The following is a 27510-nucleotide window of genomic DNA, read 5'->3' as shown; positions in this document are numbered from 1 at the left end:
TATAAATGGCATCTCTGTAAGGAATCTGGGCAGAAAGCAGAGCACCCAGCTTAGCGTTAATTTGGTCGTTTACTCCTCCAGCCATGCATAGCACATGATTGTTACAACTGCAGGCGGGCAGAGGTCACAAGAGTGAAAGAGTGGGTGCCACCTCCGTGCACTGACAGCTCCTTTCAAAGGCTTGGCAGTGGTCCTGCTTTCAGAGTTGGTAACCTGGCATGGATGTGGGGTGCTAGCTAATTAAAGATGGAATATGTTCCTGATCTAGGTGACGTGACCTAAAGGTGGTGTGACTTCCATGTGGTAAATATAAAACCCTTGGATTCCACAATGCCACCCACTCCTAGCTGCCTCCAATATGCATACAAACTGGCCATCGTTCCTTGAGTTCCCATTTAGAGCAGTCTATGCCTTCTACGCAGAATCCCGGAGGTCACGAACACAGGCGTGGCAGAGGGGGGAACCTCCAGGATTCAAGTGATAGGAAGATGAACTCACTCAAACCTCAGTGAGACCGATGGAGGTGAAATTACCCATACAAGGAGAGATGCAGTCTCTGTGTTTGTCTCCAGCGGGTACCAGGTGATAGTAATTTCAGGGTGGTTGGCCAAAGGACCGATGAAATTCTTAGCCCTTATTTGCTGAGCAAACAATCCGGTCCAAGATGCAAACGGTAATCAAGTTACTCTAGAGTTCTTGCTGGGGATCTGCTCTCTGTCGTTTACACGTTAGGCTCTGTAACTCTCCCAGCAAGTGTCTGTTGCCATTTTCTAAAAAGCCGACTGTCAGCAAGTGACAGAGCCCCTGGTTAAACCCAGCTTCTCTTCCCCCTCTGTGCTATCAGTCTAAGTGTGTCCATGGCCAGGCCTGTTAAGGCCACAGGCCCCAAAGCAACTGCAGAAAGGATTGAAAAGAAAGGTAAAACCTTTAGAAGATTTACAGAAGGCATATTCAAATATATGCTTATGTGAGATAAAACCCGATGCCCTGATGGTGTAGGGGTTATGCATTGGGCTGCCTGCTACCTGCAAGGTCAGCAGTTGGAAACCACCAGCTGTTCCCAGCAGAAAAGATGAGGTTTTCTACTTTCATCAAGAGTTACAGTCTCCAAAATCCACAAAGACAATTCTACCCTGTCCTACAGGGTTGCTATGACTCAGAATCGACTTGATGGCAGGGAGTTTGTATTTTTGGTGAGACAAAGAGTCAGTCTAGCACGTCATATTGAATCACCTAATTATTTGAACTTGGGACTAAACTCTTTTCTTTTTCAAAATGTTGGTTCAAAACACCATGCAACTATCCATTTTTCATACGGTGGTATGTGTGTGAGATACTGAAAGCTATGTCTATGGTATTTCAAATACCAGTATGGTCACCTGTGATGGACAGATTTCAGCAGAGTTTACATCCAGTGGGGGAATATTGTCTGATACAGTGCTGGAAGGTGAAGCATTCAAAATACGATTGGAGAAGAGCTGCCTTTTCAAAGTAAAGTAAAATAAAGTAAAGCCACAACAATGTGCATGGGACAAAGCTGTGGGGGGCTTTCATTTTCTGATGCAGCATGACTCAAAACGACAAGAAACAGCTGCAAACAACCATTCATAATGGGAACTGGAATGTAAAAGTATGATTCTAGGAAAATTGGAAGTCACAAAAATGAAATCGAACACATGAAGATCCAGCTCCTAGGCAATCATGAACAGAAATGAGTGAGAATTGGACACTTTGAATCAGACATATGGTCTGATACCAGGAATGACAATCACAGTGGAATGGTGTCACATTCATCATCAAGAACATTTCAATTCTATCCAAAGGCACAAGGCAGTCAGTTGCCCATATACCTACAAGAAAGATGACTGCTGTTAATCACATTTACCAATAAACCACCAACACCAAAGATAAAAAAAAAGTAAGATGGTTACCAACTTGTGCACTCTGAAATTGATGAAACATGCAACCAAGATGCACTGATAATTACTGGTGATTGGAATACAAGGGTCAGAAACAAAGAAGTATCAAACTCAAAACCAAACTCTCTGCCATTGAGTCAATTGTCTAACTATAACTGTAACTATAACTGATTCTATAACTGTAGAAATAAAACCAAACTCTCTTCCACCAGGAGGCTGCTGACCCATAGCGACACTATACAGCAAGGTCAAAATACTCCAATGGGTTTCTGTGGCTGTAAATCTTTAAAGAAGCAGAAATCCTCATCTTTCTCCCAAAGATTGACGGGTGGTTTCAAACTGCTGAACTTGGGGCTAGTTGCCCAACACATAACTCACAATGCCACCCAGCTTCTCAAAGAATGATCAGTAGTTGGAAAACACAGCTGTGGTATGATATAATTGTGTAAGACCAATGACTTACGCATGGCAAAGCTCCTTTCTCAACGACATATACGACGGTGCTGTTGGACCTTATGGAGCACACAGACGTCAAGTCAAGTCCATCTGTGGAAAGAGACATGGAGTCGCTCAATATCATCAATCAGAACACTGCCAGCAGTCTACTGAGGAACAGGCCATCAATTGCTCATATGCATTTCAATTTGAAGTTGAAGAAATGAAAACAGGTCCCTAAGAGCTGAAGTATGTTCTTGAGTATATTCCAATTGACTTTAGAGACTAATTGAAGAATGTTTGTATCCTCGATACATGACTATCAATGACTACAGTCCAGACTAGCTAAGGGATGACATCAAGGACACCATCATACATGGAGAAAGGGGAAGGTCATTTAAAAGACAGGAAAGCAATACAAGATTCAAATGGATGGCAGAAGAGACTCAGAAGTATGCTCTTAAATTTGTGGTATTGAAAACAAATGGAAGAAATGATGACTTGAATGGCTCAACAAGAACTTTCAACAGGCAGCTCAAGAGGACAAAGTAAGTTATGATAATAAAATGTGCAAAGACCTGCAGTCAGAAAGCCCAAATGGAAGAGCATTCTTAGCATTCCTCGAGCTGAACGAGCGGAAGAAACACATCCAAGCCTTGAGGTATGATATTAGGGAATTGTTTGGGTAACATACTGAATGGTGCAGGAAGCACCCAAAAGAACATGGAAGGGATGCGTGGAAGTTCATGGACCGAAAGACATGGTCAGCGGTCAACCATTGCAGGGGTCCGCGTCTGATTAAAACTGCCCTGCAAATGTGCTGGAGAAAGAAGTCCAAGCTTCCCTGAAGACATCGACGAAACACAAAACAGGAACCCAGGACTCCAGGAATCCACAGACTGCTAATTGAGATGTTTCAACAAATGGATACAATGTTGGAAATACTTATTTGTCTATGCAGAGATATTTGGAAGACCCACGGATGGGAAGAGATCCATTGTGTGTCCAATCAGAAAGAGTTGATTGCAGAATACAGAAATGATTGAACAATGCCATTCCTAGCACGTGCAAGTAAAATTGTCAAAGATCATTAAAAACAGATATGCCCGTGCATCAGCAAGGGACTCAGAAATTCAAGTTGTATTCAGCAGATGATGGGACTGGCTGTAGGTGATGTCTTGAGCAGGGGAATGCATAGAGATTAAAATATATTAGCGGTTACCAGGGACTGGGCAGAAGGGTCGGGGAGGCAGAGGAAGGGTCTGAGGACTGGGTGAATTGCTTAAGGGATATTGAGTTTCTGTACAGTGTGATCAAAACATTTTGGCAATGGATTGTGGTGGTGGTTGCACCCCGGGGTCAGTGCTAATTAATGTCACTGAATTGTCACTTAAAAAGGGTTAACATGGAAACTGTTTTATCAAACCTTTTGAAAATGCCTAGAAATATAGAACATTCCGTGGCGGCTTGTTTGGGAAGGCCCCATAGATTGAGCCCCACGCGCGGTCATTCTCTCTGGACCCCTTATGTTGTCTCTGGCACTCTGCAGCGGGGACCTAAGGTGTTGCATTTAGCGGCAGCCAGTGAGAGTCACAATTTTCTGCTCTGCTTAGTGCTACACCCAATGCTCGTTTTCTGTTTATAAAAATTATTGGGGCCAGTAGTACAGGGAGCAGCTTTTGGGTGGAGCTTTGTTTAAATTTTGGCTTGGACGCTTGGAAGGAAAAAGTAAGATCAAAGTGGAGCAATGTGAGGAAATGTCAATATTAGGGTTGGTGGGGGGCAGGTGGGGACAGAGGGGGAAACGCCCTGCAGAGGCTGATTCCATGCAAGTCCATCTGAGCGACTTTCCAGGGAGAAGTGGGTTTTCATCACCGGCTCACACGTCAACAGACGTCCCGTGGACAACGTTGGCACAAGCGAGTCCAGAATATCTATCTACCTGATCTTATTCATCTGACCTGCTCAGCTTCTTTGTTGATTTAATGTTTTCCAGGACAAAGCAGTTTTCCTGAGCCACATTCAGGGAGCTCTCTGGAAAGAGATCATTCCAAAGCCAGCCTCATCTGGGCCACGCAGAGATCATTCCCTTCGGGATCAACTGGAATGTTTTTCAATGTTGGCAATAACAAGTCCCAAAGAAATCAATTGGCGCTTGAACAGTTTTGCCATCCTTCCTGACCCTGGCGTAGGCCCCACAGTAAAGGATCTTATGGGTCACACAGCTGGTAACTCACTTCTAGGTTGATGCAGATCTGCAGTTGCGTATAATGTTGGCATTCATCTTCCATACATTACTTATCATGATTTTCAGTGACATTTGCGCGGCACTTGACAGATGAAAGTCATATTAGGGAAACAGTTGGATTTCAGTTTTAGGACACACGGGCTTGATACCGTTTCAGGTATTGGTCACATCTCTATCAGGTCGCAGCTGGGTAGGACGTAAGTTAACATGTTAGTGCTCAGAGGTGAACAAGATGTAGCTAGAGGTGATTAGTCAAAAACCCACGCTTTTCACTTTAAAGATAAACAACACAGCTCTCTATTCACCGCGAAGTGGAGCTCACATGTACTTGGATTGTGAAGCTGATGGAGTTGTTTTTAAGTCCCATGACCCGTGGGTCAACTGGTCCTACTATGGTGGCCTGCTAGGGTGTTGCTGTGATGCTGGAAGCTGTATCACCCGTACTTCAAATATCCGCTGGGTCTCCATGGTGAACAAGTTTCTGAGGAGCTTGCAGACTAAGACCGAGTAGGAAGGCTGAACGAACAGTCTACTCCTGAGAAGCACCCAGTGAAAGCCCTGTGGGTCACAAGGGAATATCGTTCCCAGATAGTGCTGGAGGCTGAGTTCCACAGACTGGGAGGTACTCAGGAGCACCCAGTGTCCACAGTAATGGGTTCAAGTGCACCACTGGCTGGGATGATGGTACAGGACCAACAATGTTGTGCTCTGCTGTACATGGGTCTCCATGAATGGGAGCCAATTGGGGGTACCTACCACCATCACCACCACCACCACCACCACCACCACCACCATCACCACCACCACCCACATCTAAGTAGACCACCATGACATTTTCTATCTGATTTTTAAGTACATTTTCTGAGTTTTAAATACAATGAATTGGCCTAAGGGCTTCATCGGGAGCTGATTGCCTAGTGTATATATTGTCAAGAGATCAAGCAACTCATCCCATTAGGTAAATCTGCACAAGACCTCTCCAGAGTATTAAAATTCAAGGGTGTCACTTGGAGGACCAAGGTGCACCTGACCCAAGCCATGGTATCATCAATCACCTCCTATTAAAGTCAGCCTTTGAAGAAGGAAGACAGCAGAAGAGCAGGTGCATTTGCATTGTGGTGCTGGCGACGGATACTGAAAGCACCATGGGCCGCCAAAAGGACAAACCAGTCTGTCTTGGAAGACATGTGGCCAGAACGCGCCTTCGAAGAGAGGAGGGTGAGAGGTTGTCTTACAGATGCAAGACATGCTGTCAGGGGAGACCATTCCCTGGAGAAGACAATCGTGTTCAAAGGAAGGCCCTCAACAAGAGGAATTGACACAGTGGCTGCAACAATGGACTCAAACATAGGAACAATTGTGAGAATGGTGCAGGAGCAGGCAGTTTTTCGGTCATTATGGGTCAGAACCAAAGCCATGTCAACTAACAACAGGAACACCATACATTTTAGAGGTTCTTGAATTCTTCTTTCTTCTTGAATTCTTTCTGCACCTTTTTGCTGCTCAATTTTCTAAAGATCAAGGTCAATAAAAGGAAGAAAATGAAGTTCAAGCAAATGGTTTCTACTTGGGTGGATCAAGCTTTGGTCACAGGAGGACGGTGAAAGGAGACTTTAAGTTAATGGTGAGTATAGGAAATGTCCATCACCAAGGGAGATCATGTGGTGCTTGGATTAAATACAAAATGGCAGACAATAAAAAAATAACAATGGTGCAGTAAGGAGTGTAATCCAGTTGGAAGTTAGGACCCACAGTATTAAAATATTTTTATTAAATATTAAATACCCTCTTGTAACAATGGTCACTGCTGTGTTATCTGTTATTTTGGCACCTTTATCAAGAGAATATATGAGAGGGTCTTCAAAAAGTGTGTGTGGGCAGGGAGTGAAGTTAAACTACCAAGATAAAAAACATAAAGCGAGGTAGTACCGATGAAGGACACAGCTTTCCCCCAGATCCTGAATGCTTCCTCCCCCCAACTACCATGATCCGAATCCTACTTTGCAGGGCTGGATAGGGCAGAGGTTGCACACTTGTACATATGGGGGCTAGAGGCACAGGGAATCCAGGGAGGATGATACCTTCAGGACCAAGGGTGTGAGGGGCGATGCTGGGAGAGTGGAGGGTGAGTGGGTTGGAAAGGGGGAACTGATTACAAGGATCCACAGGTGACCTCCTCCCTGGGAGATGGACGGCAGAGAAGGGGGGGGAAAGGGAGACTCCGGATAGGGCAAGATATGACAAAATAACGATGTATAAATTACCAAGGGAGGGGGGAGCGGGGAGGGAGGGGAAAAAAAAGAGGACCTGATGCAAAGGGCTTAAGTGGAGAGCAAATGCTTTGAGAATGATTGGGGCAGGGAATGTATGGATGTGCTTTATACAATTGATGTATGTATATGTATGGATTGTGATAAGAGTTGTATGAGTCCCTAATAAAATGTAAAAAAAGAAAAGAGGAGAAAACAAAGAAAATGATTAGGGCAAAGAATGTACAGATGTGCTTTATACAATTGATGTGTGTATATGTATGGACTGTGATAAGAGTTGTATGAGCCCCTAATAAATTGTTTTTAAAAAAAGAACAAAAAAACATAAAGCATAAGTGTTATCAAGGTCAGAGTCACAGCTGTTTAATCCACCCATAAAGAACTGAGGGTCCTGGTAATTTAACCATGTCAGTGCAGTCTTGTTGGCATTATTTACTGAAAAAAAATGGATGCCCTTTCAGATTTTTATTTATTTATTATTATAAAGCAAAGAGAAGTCAGGAGGAGTCACAACATTGTTCTTGTTTGAAGAGAAGACAATGCCCTTTCTCTGGCCTTTTTTGGCTAAATCTTTGGCTAGTTTTCTCAAAATACTCTCAGTAAGGATGTGCTATCGTTCGTTTGGCCTTTTAGAAAGTCAGTGAGCAAAATACCTTGAGCATCGGCCAAAAGACGGTTACCTTGAATTCCACTCTTGGCTGGTCTGCCTTTGCTTTGACTGAAGTACTTCCACCTCTTGATAGTCATTGCTTGGATTGTGTTTTGTCTTCAGGATGATGTTGTTTCATTCCCTGTAAAACTCTTTGAAGAATCACTTCAGAATCTTTGTCCCATTTGCTTGGCATTTCCATCAAAAGCTCTGCTCTTGTCTGCAGCTGATCTGGGTGCAAAGGTTTAGACATTCTCTGAACTGAAAGTTTGCTCAACTTTAATTTTTTAGTCAGAATTGTGTAAACTGAACTAATCGAGATGACAATGGTGTTGGCTATTGTTCCTGCTCTTAATCGTTCATCCTCTTCAATTGAGCCACAAACGGGATTAAGTTTTTCCTGGCAAACTGATGCCGGTGTTCTGCGGCTCTGGGCTTCATCTTTAACATCACCTAGTACCTTCTTAAAACTAGCTAGCTTTTTGTAAACTGCTGAGTGGCAAGGGGTCATTTTCTCTATAAACTTTTCCTCAAGCATCAATGATTTCCATTACTATTAATAAGTAATAGAAATATCATTACTCTTCTTCTACCTGAGCTTCACCACAAATTTGATGTTTGTTCTTGCTTCAATATTCTCAACGTTCATAGTGTTAGACTAGGGGCTCTTTTCAAATGGACGTCTTATCTCGGTTAGTGCCTCAGACTAGATCATGTGCTCACCTGTTATAACAAATTAGTTCAAGTTTATTTTAGAGCAAAAAAAATTTTAATCCATGCATAGTTTTTTGTTTAATGATATCCATTTTCCCATGACCCTTTGGAAGACTATTTGTTTATGTTTACATAGAGTAGATTCTGGCCTGGGCCTCCAGGCTACACAGATTAGTACCAGTGTCCTGGGTGTGGTACCCAGAATGGCGCTGACTCCCAGTCTAGACTTCCTACAAATTGAGATGCACTAAACAGACTGGGGCAGGGTGGGGGGCTTTGTGTGGACTATCACACTTGCTTGAAGATCAGATAGAAGATGGTTCACAATCTCCTTTGCCACATACTGCCACATCCTTTTCCCTTACAATCAATTTTCAAGACCTTGATCATGGTAGCCATGTATAGCTTGCCTCGTCTTGCTATTGCATTAGTTTATTTTAAGGTAAACAGATTTTCACAATTTCCTTCTAGGCAAACTGAAGTCCCTGAGGGGTACAAATGATTAATTGGGCTCATTTGCTTGCTAATGATCAGGTTAAAGATTTGAGTCCAATTGATGCAAACCAGGGAGGTTAGAGTGGAGACCCAAATCCCATCTGTAGACAATTGGACATCTGCCCCCACAGAGGGTTACAAGGAAAGGATGTTTCAATGAAGGTATGGCATAGCTCGGACGAATCACACATCCTTCCTCTAGTTCCTCAATGCTTCCTCCCCCACTACCATGACCCGCTTCTACCTTACAAATCTGGCTAGACCGGAGAACACATATTGGTACAGAGAAGAGCTCTCAACACACAGAATTCAAGACAGATAAACCCCTTAGGAACAGTAGGGGGAGTAGCGATATCAGGAGGATACAGGGATGATTGGGGAAGGGGAAGGGAACCCATCACATGGTTGCATATATAGCACCCCTCTTCCGAAGGGATGGATAACAGAAATGTGGGTGAAGAGAAACAACGGACAGTGCAAGATACGAAATAATATCAACATATACTTGATCAAGGATTCACGAGGGTAAGAGGGTAGGGGAGGGAGGGGTTAAAAAAGAAAAGCTTATACCAAGGGCTCAAGTAGAAAATGTTTGGAAAATGCATATAAATGTACAAATATACTCGATAAAATTGATGTATGGAATGTTATAAGAGCTGTACGAGCCCTCCCCAAAAATGATTTAAAAAAGAGATTTGAGTCCATGCACAGAAGCTTTGGAAGAAAAGCCCAGTGGTTTACTTCCAATAGAATCAGCCAGTTGAAAACCCCATGGGCACAGTTCTCCTGGGACACAAGGGAGGATCTATGACTTGGAATGACTTGGCAGCCACTGGTTACCTAAGGAAATCATCCTGAAATCCTGACCACCAGGGTTTGTCCGAGTCATGCTGAAACCCAGCTGTCACTTAAGGTATTGGGAAGATGTTTAGAAAACAAAATGTCATTGTACTAATTACACACTGCCTAGCTCTCCGAGTGCTGTGGGTGGAATTACGGGAGAAGGGCACCGAGTGGATTACAACACAGCCCTGACCTTTTACCACGGGGCCCAAGCCTGGAAAATAAAACCAAATCCCATCGTGCTAACCATACCTGCGTCTTTTCTGGGAACTACACATTTGTTTGTTTTAAAAGATGGTTTTCCTGGCCTGGAAGAACAACCCGGAACTTAAGTCAACAAGATTCTTATAGCACATAAGCATTTTTTTGCCTCCTGGGACTGGTCTGGCGACTTTCCCTCCCCTTCCCTTCTTTATTTAACACACGTTCAGTGACCTAGATCGCAATTTGTCGTGGGTGGGCTATGTAATTTTAATCTTATGAATATGAAAATAAAAGGCATAATGGGAGCCAACTGGACACGCTCTTTGTAAACCACTAAAGGGAATGGACACAGCATCAGAGAAGAGTTTCGAATGAGGACCGTCTCTGGGGCAAATATACATTTTCCTAGAGCTCCTTCTATTTTCCGGGGCCCCACACTCCACCCGGCACCATCCTCCAACTCCTCTCCCCTGGGGAATCTGTCCCAGCTTCTCCCACAAAGATGGTGAAACCGAATAAGCAAATGTAGCCAATCTTTTTCTTACAGCAATGTATCACTCCTTGTCTAGAACAAAGGGGACTTGAGAGATGAGGTCTTACTTAACCCGGGAAGTGAGTTGCTGAGGATGTTGGGTCAGATGGCAATGGTGAGGCTTTGCCTATTGCCTATTGCTGTGGACGCTGCCATTAATGCTGCTGCTGCTGTTACTGTTGTTACTGTTACTATTGTTACTGTTACTGTTGTTACTGTTACTGTTGTTACTGTTACTATTGGCGTCAGCTGTCATCAAGATAGCTCTTGACCCCAGAAGGAGCAGAACAAAACAGGACCCAGTCCCAGGCCAAGCACATGGTCAGCTTCAGAAGGGATCCCTGGGACCTGTGTTAGGCAGTGTCCTCGAGAGAAGCAAGACCAGGACACTTATGGTTACATGCGTGTAAAAGGATAGATTTATATAGCGAAAAGGAACATAGCAGGCAATTAGTCTGCACAACAATACAGAGAGCTCAGTCCAACTCACTTTCATGGGACAGTTAATAGAGACCAAAGTTAATATAGACCAAAGAAGCAGACAACAGGAAGACGAAGTGGTGAGGTGTAGCAGAGGCCAGTAGGGCAGCATGGCAAAGCAGGGCACGGTGGAGCCTCATGGTGTAGGTTGCTGGGGTGTGGAGTGGTGGCAAGATTAGATGAGTTGGCCTGCAGGCAGCAGACATGTCACGGTGGGGTGGTGGCATACAACAGCACAGCACAATGACATTCCACCTGGCCCGTGGGATGGCTTGGCCCCCAAGTAGCACAGCACACATGTTGAGGCAGGGCAGCTACGTCAGGCAGTGTGCTGGTCCAGCCGCCAGGAGAGAGTGGGACCCACTTTCAGCAAGTCATTCAGCTCGGCCCCCCCTCTAAAGGAGGTTATCAAGCTGTGATCTGATTGACAGGTGGAACTCCACGCATCTTTTCTTACAGATTTACATGGAAAGCCATAGGGTTGCTCAGGAGCCAATGGGTTTTCATTGGCTGAATTTTTGAAGATCACCAGACCTTTCTAGTCCATTTTAGTCTGTAAGTGCTGCTGAAACCTGCTCAGCATCATAGCAACACATAAGCCTTTACTGGCAGACAGGTGGTGACTGCATGAGAAGACTGGCTGGGAATAGAACCTGGGTCTCTCATATGGAAGGCAAGTATTCTACCACTGAACTGTGAGAATTCTGTTAGAAATTTATTTTTTACAGTGATGCAACCTTCTTGATTTGTGCTGTCATTGTTGCCTGAGTTACATAAATCATTCTGCTGCAGATGATCTCTGGCGAAGCGAAGCTAGGGACTAAAATGTGATGGCTGGGCCACGGGGCTTGAAAGCATACCCAGTTGCCAGCGGGTGTGGCCATCTGCTGGCTAGGGAGGTGAGAGGCATGTGGCTGTCCTGAAAGCATAAGCTGCTGAAGTCTCATGGAGCTTGGCTGGCCAGGGAACTGCTGGATGTTGGGTGTGCTGTCTGCACCCAGCCCAGGCTGCCCCAGTTGGCCAATCTGGACCACCATTTGGTCCATGGCGCTTCCCTGCATGGGGAGATGTTGTGGCATTTGCTGCGATGGCATGGCCAGGGGGTAGCTGAGGTGGTTGGAACTGACTGTGTCCAGGCATGCCGGAGCTACCTTGCTGCTACTGCTGCGGTAGCAGCTGCCTCCTCAGCCTCTCTCTATGGACTCATGCTTGCCATCAGGGTAGTGCCCATGTTCATGATGTCCGGTGTCTGGCCCTGTGGGTTCAGGCCTCCAGCTTGCGTGCATTCAGGTTCTGCAGGCCTGCCTGGGAGTGCCTGCTGGGCTGCAGGCTGGGATGGGTTGCTTGATGAAGGCGGCCACGAGCTGCAGGTTTGGCTTGAGGATGTTCAGTACCAGCTGCTGAACAGCTGCTGCTGTTGTGGGGAGCTCGGTGACTGTAGGGTCTACAGCAGGTAGTGCAGGGCACTGGACAAGATGCTCGGGCACAGCTGGGCACACTGGGCAGCTGCTACATGTTGGGCATGATGAGTCCATTGCTCTGCTAGGGAGGGAGCTTAGCCATGGGGACTGTCTGGCTCAATATGGTCATCAGGCCTATGCCTCCCAGACATGCCACTGTTGGTTCTGATGCGGTAGAGGTGCTGCTGCTGCTGCTAAGGGGTAAGGGTGGTTTCTGGGAGATGGGCTCTGGTATCTGGGGTGTGCTGGGATGCTGTTTGGTGCATGAGCAGGACCTGCTGGTGGAGCTTGTGTTTGATGTTGGGGCAGGAGGGCACAGGGCATTTGATCTCTTGGCAGTGTTTGGCATTGTAGCAGCAGAGGGCGGAGAGCTGCTTGCAGACGGGGCAGCCGCCGTTGGTCTTGCACTTGCAGCCCTTGGTGTGCTGCACCACCCGCTTCATCTTCTGGCAGGACGGCAGTGAGCAGCTGGCACTGGGGCACTCACAGGCGTGCTCCACTGACTGGATGCAGCGTTGGGTGCTCAGGCGCCGTGACTCTTGGGGGGGCTCTTGGATTTCAGCTTGCCCACGTTGCTACCCTCATTGTCCATCTTGTGGCAGTGGCTTCCAGGTGTTGTCCCAGTTGATGCACAGGTCTGTCTTTGTCACCGCTCTCCAGTACGCATTGAAGCAAGCGTCGACATTCCCTGAGCCTCGCCCTCAGGAAACTTCCTGTTAGAAATTATAAGTAATATAATTGCTTCAATTTTCTCAGGATTCATGTCGTTAGAATAGGGGCTCTTTTCAAACTCATGTCTTATCTCTGTTAGTGCCTGAAATAAGTCCTTAGGAAGGACTTACAACGACCCTACCTTATAATGACCCGTAATGAAATGTACAGCGGTTCCCTTTTACAAGAGGCATTTGAAGGCTAAAGAAATTGCATGACTTGGTCACCTTTTCTCCATTCTCCTGGAATAGCTAGTGTAGGACTCTGGTCTTTCTCGCAGCCAGCATGAATCATTACTCCATACAAAATAATAACAAGGGGGAAGAAGCAGTCAGACAGACAGGCAGAGTGATCTTCAATGCAGAGCAACTCAAAAGTGACTCCAGATTCAGGAGCTGGAAATGCCAGGGAAAATCTTTCGGTTCTAGAATATGATTCCATTCTTTTTCCTAGCCATGGGGAAGGGTGCCTGGGGACCGGAGTACACATGAAGCTTGGGAAAAGGTTAGGGCTGGGGTTAAAACCTCAAGTCCCTATGTGAAGTAGAGTCAATAAAGAAGGGGATGCTTGTTTTCCAATATTAGGGCAGGGGCTAGAGGGGAGACAGCTGTGGAGAAAGCCAAGGATCAGAAGAAGATGAGGATGGATGACTGAAGCAGAGTACCAGAGGAGGACACAGGGGGAGGCAGGGTGCTGGGGAGAGCGTTGGCTGGCGAGAGCTAGGGCTTCACAGATGTGTGTCTATAACAGGGATTGGCAAACTGAGTCTCAAGAGCCATATGTGGCTCTGAAGTAAAATGGAAAATCGAAATATTACTATCATAGTTTTGTTTATAAATTTTTAAAGGATATTATTCAGATAATGGAGATTTCATTTGTTAAAAAATTATGTTTATGGCTCTCGAATAATCATTAAATTGTTGGGAGGGACAGGATTGGCTCTTCCATCTGAAAAGTTTCCCTGGTCTGTAAGGAAGAGAGGCCAGTAGTTCATCTGAAGATTGTCTTGGCTTTTCCCTCTTGCTGGTGGCCCCCGGATTGCAGGGTGGCGTCTACACCCCCAGCTGTGATGTCCCACTTCAAATGTGGATGGAAGGCTGCAGGGGGATGCCAGGTGTGTCTGCCTCTCTTACCCAGTAGGATTTGGGTTTCTGTACCACTGGTCAGACCTGTGACCCGTGGCCACCAAGGGAGGCTGGGAAAGCAAGCCATTCAGTTGGGTTTATAGTTGGGAGGAAGAGGTGAAAAATGAACAAGCAACCAACAGCAACTGCTCCGGCTGCTCTTAGTCCCAAGTTCAGGTCGCACGTTAGCCATCTTGAAGTAAGCAGTTCTATGGCGCATGGATGACTCACATCACCACCTCTGCGTTCTTCCAAGGCGTCTCGTCGCCCCAAGAGAAAGCACATACTCAGTGAGTCCTCACTCCATCCTGCCCCGCTGCCACCAGGCCTGGGGGAATTCCTCTAAATGGAATCAAGCACTATTTGTCTTTTGGTGTCCAGTTCCTCTCGCTCAGCATAATGTTTTCAAGATCCATCCACGTTGTAGCTTTGATCGGAATGCCATTCCATTTTGTGACTGGTCATTCAGATGGCTGGGTAATGCACCATTGGGTGTCCGTACCACATTTTGGTTCTCCATTCATTTATTGATGGACCTTGGGCTTGCTTGCAATTGTTGGCTACTGTCGCAAGTGCAGCAATGCACATTGATGCACGCGTTTGAATTGCTGGGTCTTGTAATTATCGGGCTAACATCTTGCAGACCATAGTACATTGTCCTTTTGGCTCAGTGGTTGCCAACTTGTGGGTTGTGACCCCTTTGGGGGTCCAACGACCCTTTCACAGGAGTTGCCCAATTTATAACAGTAGTAAAATGACAGTTATGAAGTAGCAGCGAAAATAATGTTATGGCTGGGGGGGGCGGGTTCACCACAACATGAGGAACTGTCGGACCGGGTCGCAGCATGGGGAAGGTTGAGAACCCCTGCTGTGGCTGATATCAGCTACACCACAAAATATGAAAGTTGAACACAGAGGAAGAGATGGATCCAAAAAGCAGCAAGGAAAGGGTAGTTTCCCAGCACGTTGTGCTGTAAGAAAACAGGGTTCGTGAAGGATCCAAAGTGAACATGGGTGTGCAGACAGAAAACAGGCATGCACCGAGGGGCTCGGGGACAGACGCTGGACTGAGGACAGCAATAATGGACCGGATTTAATTTCAAATGTTGCACGGTCGCTGAAGATCTTCTCTGGTGCCTTTTGCGTCACCCCACCTTAACTGCACAGACGCCTGCTGAAAGGAAACAGTGGAGCCCTCCTTCGAGGTCAGAGTTCCCTCGGGGTGGGGTGGCGCCAAAGCTCACACATTCCCTGCCACCAAATGGATCCCCATCAGAACCACCCTGTAGGACTGAGTAGAACACCCCTGTGGGTTTCCCAGACTGTCAACCTTCACCAGAGGAAACCATGCGTCTCAAGACTGTCGTCTTCACGGAAGCAGTCCACTACATCTTTCTGCGCAAGAGGAGCTTGCAGGCATCCTCAAACTACGGCCCGCGGGCCACATGCAGCCCGCCGAGGACATTTATCCGGCCCGCTGAGTGTCTTTGCTCCGTTTTGTTTTTTTACTTCAAAATAAGATATGTGCAGTGTGCATAGGAATTTGTTCATAGTTTCTTTTTAAAAAAACAAACTCTAATCCGGCCCTCCAAACAGGTCTGAGGGACAGCGAACTGGCCCCCTGTTTAAAAAGTTTGAGAACCCTGAGCTAATGAACGCAAACTACTGGCCTTTCAGTTCGTGGACAAGCCCTTAACTGCTCCGCCAGCAGGGTCCTTGTTATATTACAAGACGCTTGAATTCGCATGATTATCTGTGTGTTTGCTTGTCTCCCCCGACAGACCTACCACACGCTGTTGGATGGATCCATGAGGACTGGCAATGGAAGCCCTCAGTGGAGCTGAGTGGTGGGTCTTGAACTGGTAACCTTAGCATGTTGGAACAGGAGGATGATGAACCTAGAAACCTTCCCAGGTTTGAAAATCCCAGCGAGGGTCATGATGAGCCAGAATGGGCTCAGTGGCTGTGGGCTTGGATTTTGAGTTTGCTTGGGAGTGGGAAGGAGAGGAAAATTAAGCCAATGCTAATGAGCTATCCCAATCCCAGAGAAGACGGGAATCGTCTGAGGAAGAAGTGCACAGACAAGGCACCGACTGGTGAGGAGAGCGATATAAACACACAAGGGCATATTTACATTCCATCCCCCACCCTGAGGAGTCTCTTGGTGTCGGAGTTCAGTGGGGTTCACTTACGCTTTCCTTCAGTTCCAGCATGTCCCTCCTCATCCGTCTGCTTCTTCACCATCTCCAGCAGATCTCTGCAGCAATGGCTTCTAGTGTGATGCCCGCTCCCCCCACGGAGATGGGTTTTCTAAACGATGTCAGGTTTTAAGTGACGTCAGCATGAGTTACCAATATTCAAACAAATGAGCTCACTCTTCCGCTCCGAACCGCTTAAGGCATCATCATCATCTTAAAAAGAAAGATAGAAAGCAAGCCAACGATGACTTGCCTGCTGGGCTCGCCTCATACCCCTTAAACTCTGCAGCCTTCAGCACGGTGTGCTACTTCACGTCTCTGAGCATTTACACACGCTGCTTCCTCGAGCAGGCCGGTCCTCCCTGCTTTCCCCTCCGCACTAACCCACCCTCAGTCTTCTCTAGCTCAGCTCAAGGGCCAAGTAGTCCCTTGAGAACCTGCCCTTCCTGGGTCCCCCTTCCTTTCTGATCCAACTTCCCTTCCTCTATTACAACCTCTTTCTTCCAGTGGCATGGTTTTGTTTACTTGATTGCCTCCCGTGTGCCGGCAGGGACTGGGCTCGTCCATCTGTGTGTCCCGATGATGCCAAACCAGGCCAGATGTCATTGAGTGATTCTGACTTGGGGAGATGCTCATGTGTGTCACAATAGAGCTGTGCACCCTTCTCCACTGCTGGGTTTGGCAGTAGATTGACAGGATCCCCCCTCACCCCCACTCTTTGTTTTTGAGGCAACCCAGTATGAACTCAAACCTCCAGCCTCTGGGTTAGCCGCCAAGATGCTTCATTGCACCACCCAGAGTTCCCCCTGAGGCTCCCTATCAAAAAGCCTTGTCATTCAGTCAATTCCAGCTCCTAGGGACTGTCAGCAAGGTTTCGGAGGCTGCAAATCTTTACAGGAGTGGATAGCCTCGTGGTACTCCGTCAGAGCAGCTGGTGAGTTTGAACATCCGACCTTGCAGTCAGTAGTCCAACGCCTAGTCTGCAGGGCCACCAGAGCTCCTTCCTGCACACAGTGGGGGTCTAATGCACAGCTATGAGAGTGAATGAATAATGAAGGCACTATTTGTTGAAGAGGCAGGGATTTTCCAGTGATGGAGATGGGAGGTGCGGAATGGTCTTGAATGCCACAGTGTATGTGGGTGGGTGTAAATCCCCAATACTGATTTGTTTGCAGTTTGCCTGTTTGTTTTCGAGGGAAGCCCTCTTTCAGATCCTAAAGCACTGGTTCTCAGAGTGCAGTTCCCCAGACCAGCAACACCGGTAGCTCCTGGGAACTTATTAGATATGCAAATTGTTGGGCCCCACCCCAGAGCCACTGAGTCAGAAACTCTGGGGGCGGGCCAGCAAACTATGGACTTTTAACAAGCCCTTCAGGGGACTCAGCTACCTGCTGGAGTTTGACCGCCATGCCCCCTAGGGAGTCCAGAAGATGGGATTTCATAATTAGCTGGTGTCCTAGCTTGAACTCAGTGCTGTCCAATGGACTTGCACAAGATCCCCCGTGTAAGGTAAACCACCAGTAACATTACGGACCTAAGATCTAATTCAGATCTACCCTCCTTTCTTAGACTGGCTGCACAGGAAAAGAGTCCTCTGGAACGAAAAAAATCAAAAAACAAAACCCTGTTTGTACTGGGACCATTTCACTAGCCTCAGGGTTGGTTCTGCTACACTGGGGAGGAGGCAACACCAAATAGTGGACAGATCCTGAGTGTACAAGTTAGAGACATCTGGACTAGAACCCTGACTCTTCAGTTTAGGGTCCCTGGGTTCAAATCCACTTGTAGGAAATGACATGGCTTTCTACAGTTGTAAAGAGTGACAGTCTCAGAAACCCACAGGGACAGTTCTACCCTGTCCTATAGGGTCACTATGAATTGGCATTGACTCAATGACAGGGCATTTTTTGAGTGAGAATGAGGCAGATGGTTAATGCACTGGACTGGGTTGTAAAGGTTGGAGGTTGGAGGTCGGAGGCGCTCTGTCGAGTTTCTACTGGTTCGCTTTCAGAAGTTGATCCCCAGGCCTTTCTTCCTAGTCTGTCTTAGTCTGCAAGCTCTGCTGAAACCCGTTCAGCATCTCAGTAACACACACGCCTCCATGACCAGACAGGTGGTAGCTGTGCATGAAGTGCCCTGGCAAGGAACGGAACCACTGCGTGGCCGCTGCCTCCCTCCATTAAGCTGTTAGAGCGCAGCTTTTCAGGGTACCTCAGAAGAGCACCCTGCCACCGAGAATCCATCCTGCAGAGTACAATTCTACCCTGCCACACACTCGGCCACCACAAGTCGGAGTCCATGGGTGTTACTGGATCATTTTTTTTTTTCATTTTTATTTTGCAAGCTGGTATTAGTATGATAACGGTCTTTTACTAAATCCAGCGTGTGAGTTGCACCTCAAAGCCTTGGCTTATTCCAACCCCTTTGAAAATGCTTAGCAGTTGAATAACTTAAACTAGGAAGAGACAGGGAGTGAGAAGGGAGGGCTGTGCACCCCCCACCCACCCCAGGCCCCGCCAGGGGAGAGTGCTAAATGCGGTTATCTAGAGATCAAAGAAGGTGGGGGAGATGCCTTTGATCGCCTGATGCTTGTCAAGTTGCAATTAGGTCTTTGAGTTGGGGCTCTTGGCCACTCCTTCCCTCTCAGTACTTGTCTTTGTACACACCTGGGAGTGCCAGACCAATGCTTGCCCTAGAAACTGCCCCGTTTGGTTCTGGGAAAGCCTGAATGGCCCCAAGAGGAATAAACCATCTTTTCTCCTGGAGGAAAACCCCCTTTCTAAAGGCATTACCCTGAAGAAAAAAAGGTGACTGTGAAACCCCCCCTCCCCATTTAAGCCTGCAAATGCTTGTCTACAGTGTGGGTTGATACTAATCACACTGTAGTTTCAAGACATTTCCTTTGATACAAATAGGCAAGATACCTCTTGGCTGAGATTAACTTTAGGTGGCCTGGATTTTCCTAATGCCTTTGGGCAGCAGGGGTGGAAGGGAGAAAGTCGGGGAGGGGCATGCACCTGGGGGAGTTCTGCCAAAGATGGCCGTACCTCAAGGCAAATCATACCCCTTCTGATTTCATTGGCTTTTATTTCCTCAATAGCAAGATTAGAGTTGCACTTGGAGCCCCCCGCCCCTGTCTCCTTCTTGCCCCCCGAAAAGCTGCTGATCTACCACCTGATTTCAGGGAGGGAGTGGGAGCTTAGTGGCAGACTTCTTGCCTCCCAGGCAGGAGACCCACCTCATGCACAGCCACCCCCTGTCTGTGCACGGAGGCTGGTGCATTGCTGTGCTGCTGCTAGGAACAAAGGCCTGGTGATGCACTCCTGAGAATGAGCCGGTGGAAAGGTCTGACCTCATGGTGCCCAGGGTTACAATGCGTCCGGGCCCAATGCAGTGGCAGCGAACAGCCTCTGACTCTTGACAGCCCTCTCTTTGAGCAGTCTCAGTGTCTTCTGAGGATTTTCCCACAAACTTGTACAAGTCCCCTAAAGGTTCGAGCATAAAGGGCCCGATTCTGCAGAAGTGTCACACTTATGACACCTACTCCCTATCAGGTGTGTGAGATACATCGTCTTGTGATCCTCAGATTTTGTTTCCTTAATGCGCAAGACTTGGCGTGTGGGTTTCCTAATGCCCAGCGATTCATCTATTGACTTTTATCGGTACTGCGCCCCCTAGGAACAGAGTCTGCATGTCAACATCTCCTGACCCCTGTTCGGACACTCTCCCTGCGAGCACTGGGATGAGGTTAGACTTGTTCCGGGGCTGGGAATAGAAATCTTATCCTGGGAATAGAAATTGTCATCTGATCTTGCTTTGACGGGACAGGGCAGCTTTCCCGGCATTGAGGCCACAAGGCATTTACCTTCAAATTCTTTTTGATACCATTAGGGTTTTTTGTTTGTTGGTCTGTTTCTTTCCCCCTCGTTCCCTATTTAACTTGAAGGGATATAGTCTGCCTGGTAAAAATCAGACAAGGAACCTGAGCTACACATTCCTTTCAACTTCTGAATAAGATGGTCTGGAAAATGGGAAAAATTCTGGGACTCCAGGAAGATGAAGCATATGTGCCAATCCAGAGTGGATGATACCTGCAGGACCAGGGGTGTGAGGGGCAATGCTGGGAGAGTGGAGGGTGAGCAGGTTGGAAAGAGGGAACTGATTACAAGGATCCACATGTGACCTCCTCCCTGGGAGAGGGACAGCAGAGAAGGGGGGGAAGGGAGACTCCGGATAGGGCAAGATATGACAAAATAACAATCTATAAATTATCAAGGGCTCATGAGGGAGGGGGGAGCGGGGAGGGAGGGAAAAAAAAAGAGGACCTGATGCAAAGGGCTTAAGTGGAGAGCAAATGCTTTGAGAATGATCGGGGCAGGGAATGTGCAGATGTGCTTTATACAATTAATGTATGTATATGTATGGATTGTGATAAGAGTTGTATGAGCCCCTAATAAAATGTTTTTTAAAAAAAGATAATGTGGTAAATACCAGAGGTGTCCTTATGACATGTGTGACCAGTGACTATAGTTAAAATGTTGTTGGGAACACACTGTCACAATTTAGTGCCAGGCAGTGTCTCCTGGGGATCATGGGTGCCAAGGGACCGTGTATCGTCAACAGTTAACCCCCTTGCACTCTGTGATGCTATTCAGGAAGTGGAGCAAAGGTGATCAGCCTAAGCAGATCAGCCAGGCTTCTTCTAATGTGCTTTATTTCTTCTACCTATCCCTTCATTCCCTCCTCTCCATCTTGACCAAAGTTTCCCAACGCTGAGCCCACAGGATCCTTTGCCTGAGGGCCCTCTGACGGCCAGACTGTCACCTTCCACTAGCCTTTCTCCTTACCACAGATGGATGAAGTTGTCCAGGAGTTCTTCTTGCTTGGATCCAAGACCAGGCCTCCTGGAAGCAGCAGTCAAGAAATCAGACGGCATCGTGCATTGACCAAACCTGCTGCACAAGGCTTTTGTTCCGGCCATTGAAGAGCACGGATGTCATTTTGAAGATGATGGTGCACCTGACCCAAGCCATGGCATTTTCAATGGCCCCATGTGCATGTGAAAGTTGGGCATTGCATAACAAAGACAAAATAAGAATTGGTGCACTTCAATTATGGTGCTGGAGAAGAATATGGGACGTACTGTGGACCCACAGAAGAACCAATGGATCTGTCTTGGGAAAAACATACCGACCAGATTACTCCTTAGAGCCCAAGATGGCAAGCCTTTGTCTCATGCTTGTTGGATGTGTCCCTGGAAAGGGACCTCCTGCTTGATACAGGAGAGGGGCAGCCCAGCAGAGGAAGACCCTCCACAAGATGATCGACACAGGGGCTGTGTCCTAGGGGCTCAAATGTAACAACAGCGAGGACTGGGAAGTGTTTGGTTCTGTCACTAGGAGCTGGATGATGGGCTGACGGCACCCAACCGTGACCACATACCACCTCTGGGCTGAGGTTTGAGCGCACACCTAGGTGGTTGTCAGCTGTCACCAAGGAAGCCCAATGCGTGGTGGCCCCACCCACCATAGAATGAAATGCTGCCTGGTCTTGCAGCTGGCCCAGGATACACAGGGTTTTCACAGGCTGAGTTCTGAAAGGCGATCTCCAGGCTGTTCTGCATCATCTCTTAGTCTGTTCAGCATCAGAGCAACCCCAAGTCCCCACTGGCAGTGACTGCATGTAAAGTACATTAGCTGGGAATCATACATGGACCTCCAGCATGGAAGGCAAGAATTCTATCCCCCTACATCTTTAGAAGAGCTCCCTGTGCCTGGAGCTCCATCCTGCTCCTCAAGCATATATAACCTGTGCCCCTCTGACCTTGAACTATTAAAACAAACCTCACTGCCATCAAGTCAATTCTGACTCATGGGGACCCCACAGGACAGGGTAGTGACTCATTGGGCTGTAACTGCAAAGTCAGCAGATTGAAACCACCAGCCAGCTCCACTAGAGAAAAGCAAGGCTTTCTACTCCCATAAAGAGGCATGACCTGGGTTTGTCCTGGGTGCAAGTATCTCTCAGCTGTTCACTGACAGAAAGTTCTTCCCTGGCTTTTTGAATGTTGATGAGGGTCTCCTGCCTTAGGCATTGTTTGTATTTTTGTCTTTATGCTAAAATGATCTGGTCCTTACCACCTTAGTGCGATTTGGTTTTCATTGTTTTCAGTTGGGTTTCCCAGGGGTGAAGCCAGGAGGCGTGATGCATAATGATAATAACTGTTATCGGGAATGCTGCGGAGGCTATAGGGAGGGAAGGGGGGACTTTGGGGGGCAAAGAATGAAGGCGGGAGGGGGAGAGCGCACTAGAGTCAATGGTGATTGCACAGTTCAGTTTAAAGGTGATTTAACCATCGGGGAGGTGGTGGGGCTCTAAGATAGAGGTGGTGGTGATTGTACAACTCCCCTTGATGTGATTGAACGATTGAACAATTCAATTGTATGATACGGACATTATGTGCCAATAAAACTGGTGAGGAAAAAGAAAAGTTAGTCTTAAGCTATGCCTCCCAGAAATACCAAAATAGTGTTGTCCACGTTGGCTTTGCTCCTGCAGCGCATTGTCCTTAGCAGCTCATTCCTCTTTTCTTTTCGTTTTTTAAGTCATTTTATTGGGGGATCATACAACTCTTATCACCATCCATACATCCATCCATTGTGACAACCACATTGGTACATTTGTTGCCATCATCATTCTCAAAACATGTTCTTTCTACTTGAGCCCTTGGTATCAGTTCTTCATTTTTCCCCTCCCTCCATGCCCCTCCTCCCTTAAGAACCTTTGATAATTTATAAATTAAAAAAATTTTTAAATCATTTTATTACGGGCTCATACAACTCTTATCACAATCCATAATACATCAATTAGGAAAAGCACATTTGTACATTCATTGCCCTCATCATTCTCAAAACACTTGCTCTCCATTTAAGCCCCTGGCATCAGCTCCTCATTTTTTCCCCTCCTTCCCCGCTCCCCACTCCCTCATGAACCCTTGATAATTTATAAATTATTATTTTGTCATATCTTGCCCTGTCCGACATCTCCCTTCACCCACTTTTCTGTTGTCCGTCCTCCCAGGGAGGAGGCCACGTGTAGATCCTTGTAATCGGTTCCCCCTTTCCAATTCACCCTCCCTCTACGTTCCCAGTATCGCCACTCACACCACTGGTGCTGAGGGGGTTCATCTGCCCTGGATTCCCTGTGTTTCTGATTCCTATCTGTACCAGTGTACATCCTCTGGTCTAGCCAGATTTGTAAGGTAGAATTGGGATCATGATAGTGGTTGGGGAGGAAAGAGGAAAGTTGTATTTTTCATCGTTGCTACACTGCACCCTGACTGGCTTGTCTCCTCCCCGAGACCCTTCTGTAAGGGGATGTCCAGTGGCCTACAAATGGGCTTTGGGTCTCCACTCTGCACTCGCCGCCTCATTCACTATGGTAAATTTTTTTGTTCTGATGATGCCTGATACCTGATCTCTTTGACACCTCGTGATCGCACAGGCTGGTGTGCTTCTTCCATGTGGGCTTTGTTGCTTCTGAGCTAGATGGCCGCTTGTTTACCTTCAAGCCTTTAAGACCCCAGACACTATCTCTTTTGATAGCCGGGCACCATCTGCTTTCTTGGCCACATTTGCTTATGCACCCATTTGTCTTCAGCGATCACATCATGGAGGTGAGCACACAATGATATGGCTTTTCTTTCTTTGATACCTGATAACTGATCCCTTTGGCACCTCATGGTCACACAGGGGCTGATGTGGTCCTCTCTGTGGACTGGCTGCTCTAATTGGGATCATCATCCTCAAGGCCTGTGTTCCTCTTTTCTTCCTCAGACTTTTCTCCTTGGAGACTTCTCACAAGGATGCCTCCTCTAGAAGCCCCTCCCCACTCCCTCCTATCCCTCTACTCTTCTTCCCTTGTCCTTCTTGGCAGTGTACGCATGTTGGCCTCCCTCACTGCATTCATTATGTTTCTGGATCCCTAAGCCCATCCGGCTCCTCAATGGTACCAGCAGGAACACACCTTGTTCATCTTTGTCTTCCTGGTAACTTAGCACCTGGAGCAGAGAAGGCGCACTTGTTGCTGAGTTGAACAATGCTCAGAGTGGTAGCCACTGGACATCAAGAAGGCACAGACTCACTCACTTCCAAACTCACTCCACTGAGCCAATCTGACATACCGGGACTCTGTAGAACAGGGGACACCTGCCCAGGCGAGTTTCCAAAACTGTAACTGTCCAGAAGTGGAAAGCCTTGTCTTTTTCCAGCAGGGCGGCTGGTGGTTTCGAACTATTGACCTTGTGGTTACCATCCCAATGTGTAACCACCATGACACCTGGGCTGCTGAGATTTCATATCTATAATAGACATTAAGTATACATTAATGTTAATGTTGCATATGATATTAATATGAGATATTGATGTAGCTTAAAAGAAGTAGTCAGGTTAAAATGTAATACCTTGTCATTTGAACTCCCCTTTATGCCATTTTGAAAGTTGTTTTGTTTTTAATATTTCCGTTTTAAATTAATTAAAAATATTAGTATTTTAATCTTTTTTTCCCAAAGAGGGTGTTCTATGTTTTGTCTAGCCATTATTGCTGTTTTGTTTTTGTTTCTCTCGTTTGCTTCCTGTTTGTGTTTTGAATGATTTTCTGTTTATGAAACCGAGGAGAGGTAAATGTATGGAGATAGTGACTGGGGGCAGGGCAGGGGAGGATGGGGGGAAATGGGAAGCGCATAACAATGAGTACAAAAACAATAGGTTCTGAAATGAACTGTGGTGCTGAATTGAACGAATCTTAATATGATCGAATGAGTATATTGTGCGATATGTGAAGTGTATGCCAATAAAACAATTTTTAAAAAACCCAAGTGGGCACTGTGATAGCATTTTGATTTCTGGTAATAACCCTCTTTGAGGGAAGATGATCAAGCTTATTTTACTGTTGAGGAAACTCAGGCTCAGCGACATTCAAACTTTATCACAGGGCCACAGGCTACCCTCAAAGGAGTTTTAACCTGAGTGCGAATACCTAGAACATGAGTTCTCAACCTGTGGGTCCCGACCCCTTTAGGAGGTCAAGTGACCTTTTCACAGGGGTCACCTGATTCATAAGAGTAGCAAAATTGCAGTTACGAAATAGCAACAAAAATAATTTTATGATTGGGGGGAGGGGTCACTCCATCATGAGGAACTGTATTAAAGGGTCTTGACATCAGGAAGGTTGAGAACCACTGACCTAAAGGGAAGGATCACTAACCACCAGTTAACTTGAACTGGTTACTAGAAATTCTACAAGTGTTACTCGTTGGCAGGCTCAGTGGTCTGAAGAGATTTCTTCCGAGACTGATGTGTAACTTCCTGGTCTGCCTGCAGAGCTTTATCTCAGCAATAAGTCAACTCAGTCACTGCTATCGAGTCACTTCTGATTCACAGTGACCCCCAACCCTCACCCCCACCGCAGGTGGCTTTCCAAGACTGTAACTGGTTATGGGAAGAGATAACCTTGTAGGTAACCTGAACTGCCGACCAGACAGGTCACAGCCCAATGTCTAACCCCTACACTCATTCCCAGGGCTCCATGGGGCAGAGTAAATCAGGGAAGGATGTTCTGGACTTCCCAGAGCCATGCATGGGGTAGTCAGAGAGTTTTTATCTGGCTTGTTATCTGCCAGGCACTGGACTGATTCAGGGCTAGAAAACCTGTTCTAGTGAGGATTTGAGGGAAATAATCTGCCTAGAAAAATACCTCCAATCATGGAATGAACCAACTGCTGACTCACCATGGGTCAGATATTTTATCAGCCAGACTCCTATAAATCTTGCAGACTGGTAGACACGGATCACGAAATGTCAGAACGATTGACCGGTCGCCAAGGAGTTCCTGGAATCCCTGGGTAGGGCAACAGAGAAGCGCTGCTCTGTTAACCAAAAATTCTATGTTTTGAACTCAACTCAGAGGTCTTGGAAGATGGGCCATGTGGTGTGTGTCTGAAAGGTCTGTCTGCCGGCCCAACCTCCCAGGTCCCCCTTAAGGAAGGCAAAAATTCTACCCCTGACCTACCCTCTTCCAGTGACTACAACCACCCCAACCAAACCCAGTGCCACTGAGTCAATGCCTACTCAGGTAAACCCACCAGGACAGAAGACGTAGAACTGCCGCACAAGGTTTTTGAGACTATACATCTTTATAGGAGCAGAAAACCTCACCTTTCTCTTTTGGTACTGCTGGTGGGTTTGAACTGCTGACCTTGCCGTCGAGCGAGCAGTCCCACCCTTAGTCCACAGCTCCTCCTCTTAGTGACTAGAGAAAATGAGATTGCATAGGTCCCCAAGGGTGGAGTTGGCAATGTCAGGTGAAATCTCTACATGCCAACGTAGGTGCTGAGGTCTACAGCAGTTTGAAACCATTAGCTGCTCCGTGGGGGAAAGATGAGGCTCTCTGTTCCTGTCGAGTGACTGTCTCGGATACCCACATGGGCAGTGCTACCCTGTCCTACAGGGCCACTCTCAGTCAGAATCAATGTGTTGTTGTGATTGTTTCTGAACCTCAGATGAGTAAGAGGGTCTTTTTGTTGGTTGGCTAACTTTTAGGAGGAGTTGTGGTTTGGACAATGGCAAGGACTCTGATTTGTAGAGTTCTGGGTACTTCTAGACCCACTCCTCTTGTTCTGTGCTTTGTGCTGACAATGACTGAGTCTGGGTCTCTGTGGTCTCTTTGGAGTCTCCTTGAGCTTGATGGCTGAGTCCCATCTTTGATACAAACTAAACCACATCCTTTAGTTTGTCAAACTAATCTGGTTCAAGCCTCTGGTTCTGGCTAGGTCATGTTGTAAGGGCCCCTATATAATCCCTCTCTCTGTCCAAATTATGCAGATAACTCAGACCAAAGGCATCTCTTTTGGTAAGAAACACCTTTCACAAAGAATGTACGGATGTGCTTTATACAATTGATGTATGTATATGTATGGATTGTGATAAGAGTTGTATGAGCCCCTAATAAAATGTAAAAAAAAAAGAAACACCTTTCGGAGAGAGAACAGATGTATACGACCAGTACAGAAGGTGGCCCTCATTTCTGCACCGTGTTAAAAATTAGACCAATGCAACCATAGTGGGTGCGCACCCACCTCTTTCCAGTTAAGATCCTTACACCAAATGAGGGCTGTAACTTGGTGGTATGCTTGACTGTTCTTCCTCCAGCACAACCATCTTGTCCAACTG

At 46.8% G+C, this 27510-nt stretch overlaps 1 pseudogene; it reads left to right on the top strand.

Annotated features, from left to right (window-relative positions):
* Positions 1–15431: 15431 nt before the first annotated feature.
* LOC142442361 (protein SET-like) overlaps positions 15432–27510 on the top strand; it is a 137090-nt pseudogene continuing 125011 nt past the window's right edge.

The sequence above is a fragment of the Tenrec ecaudatus genome, chromosome 1 (assembly GCF_050624435.1).
Source record: "Tenrec ecaudatus isolate mTenEca1 chromosome 1, mTenEca1.hap1, whole genome shotgun sequence".
NCBI lineage: Eukaryota > Metazoa > Chordata > Mammalia > Afrosoricida > Tenrecidae > Tenrec > Tenrec ecaudatus.
Note: the sequence above shows the minus strand (reverse complement) of the source record. Positions and strands in the feature narration are given on the sequence as shown.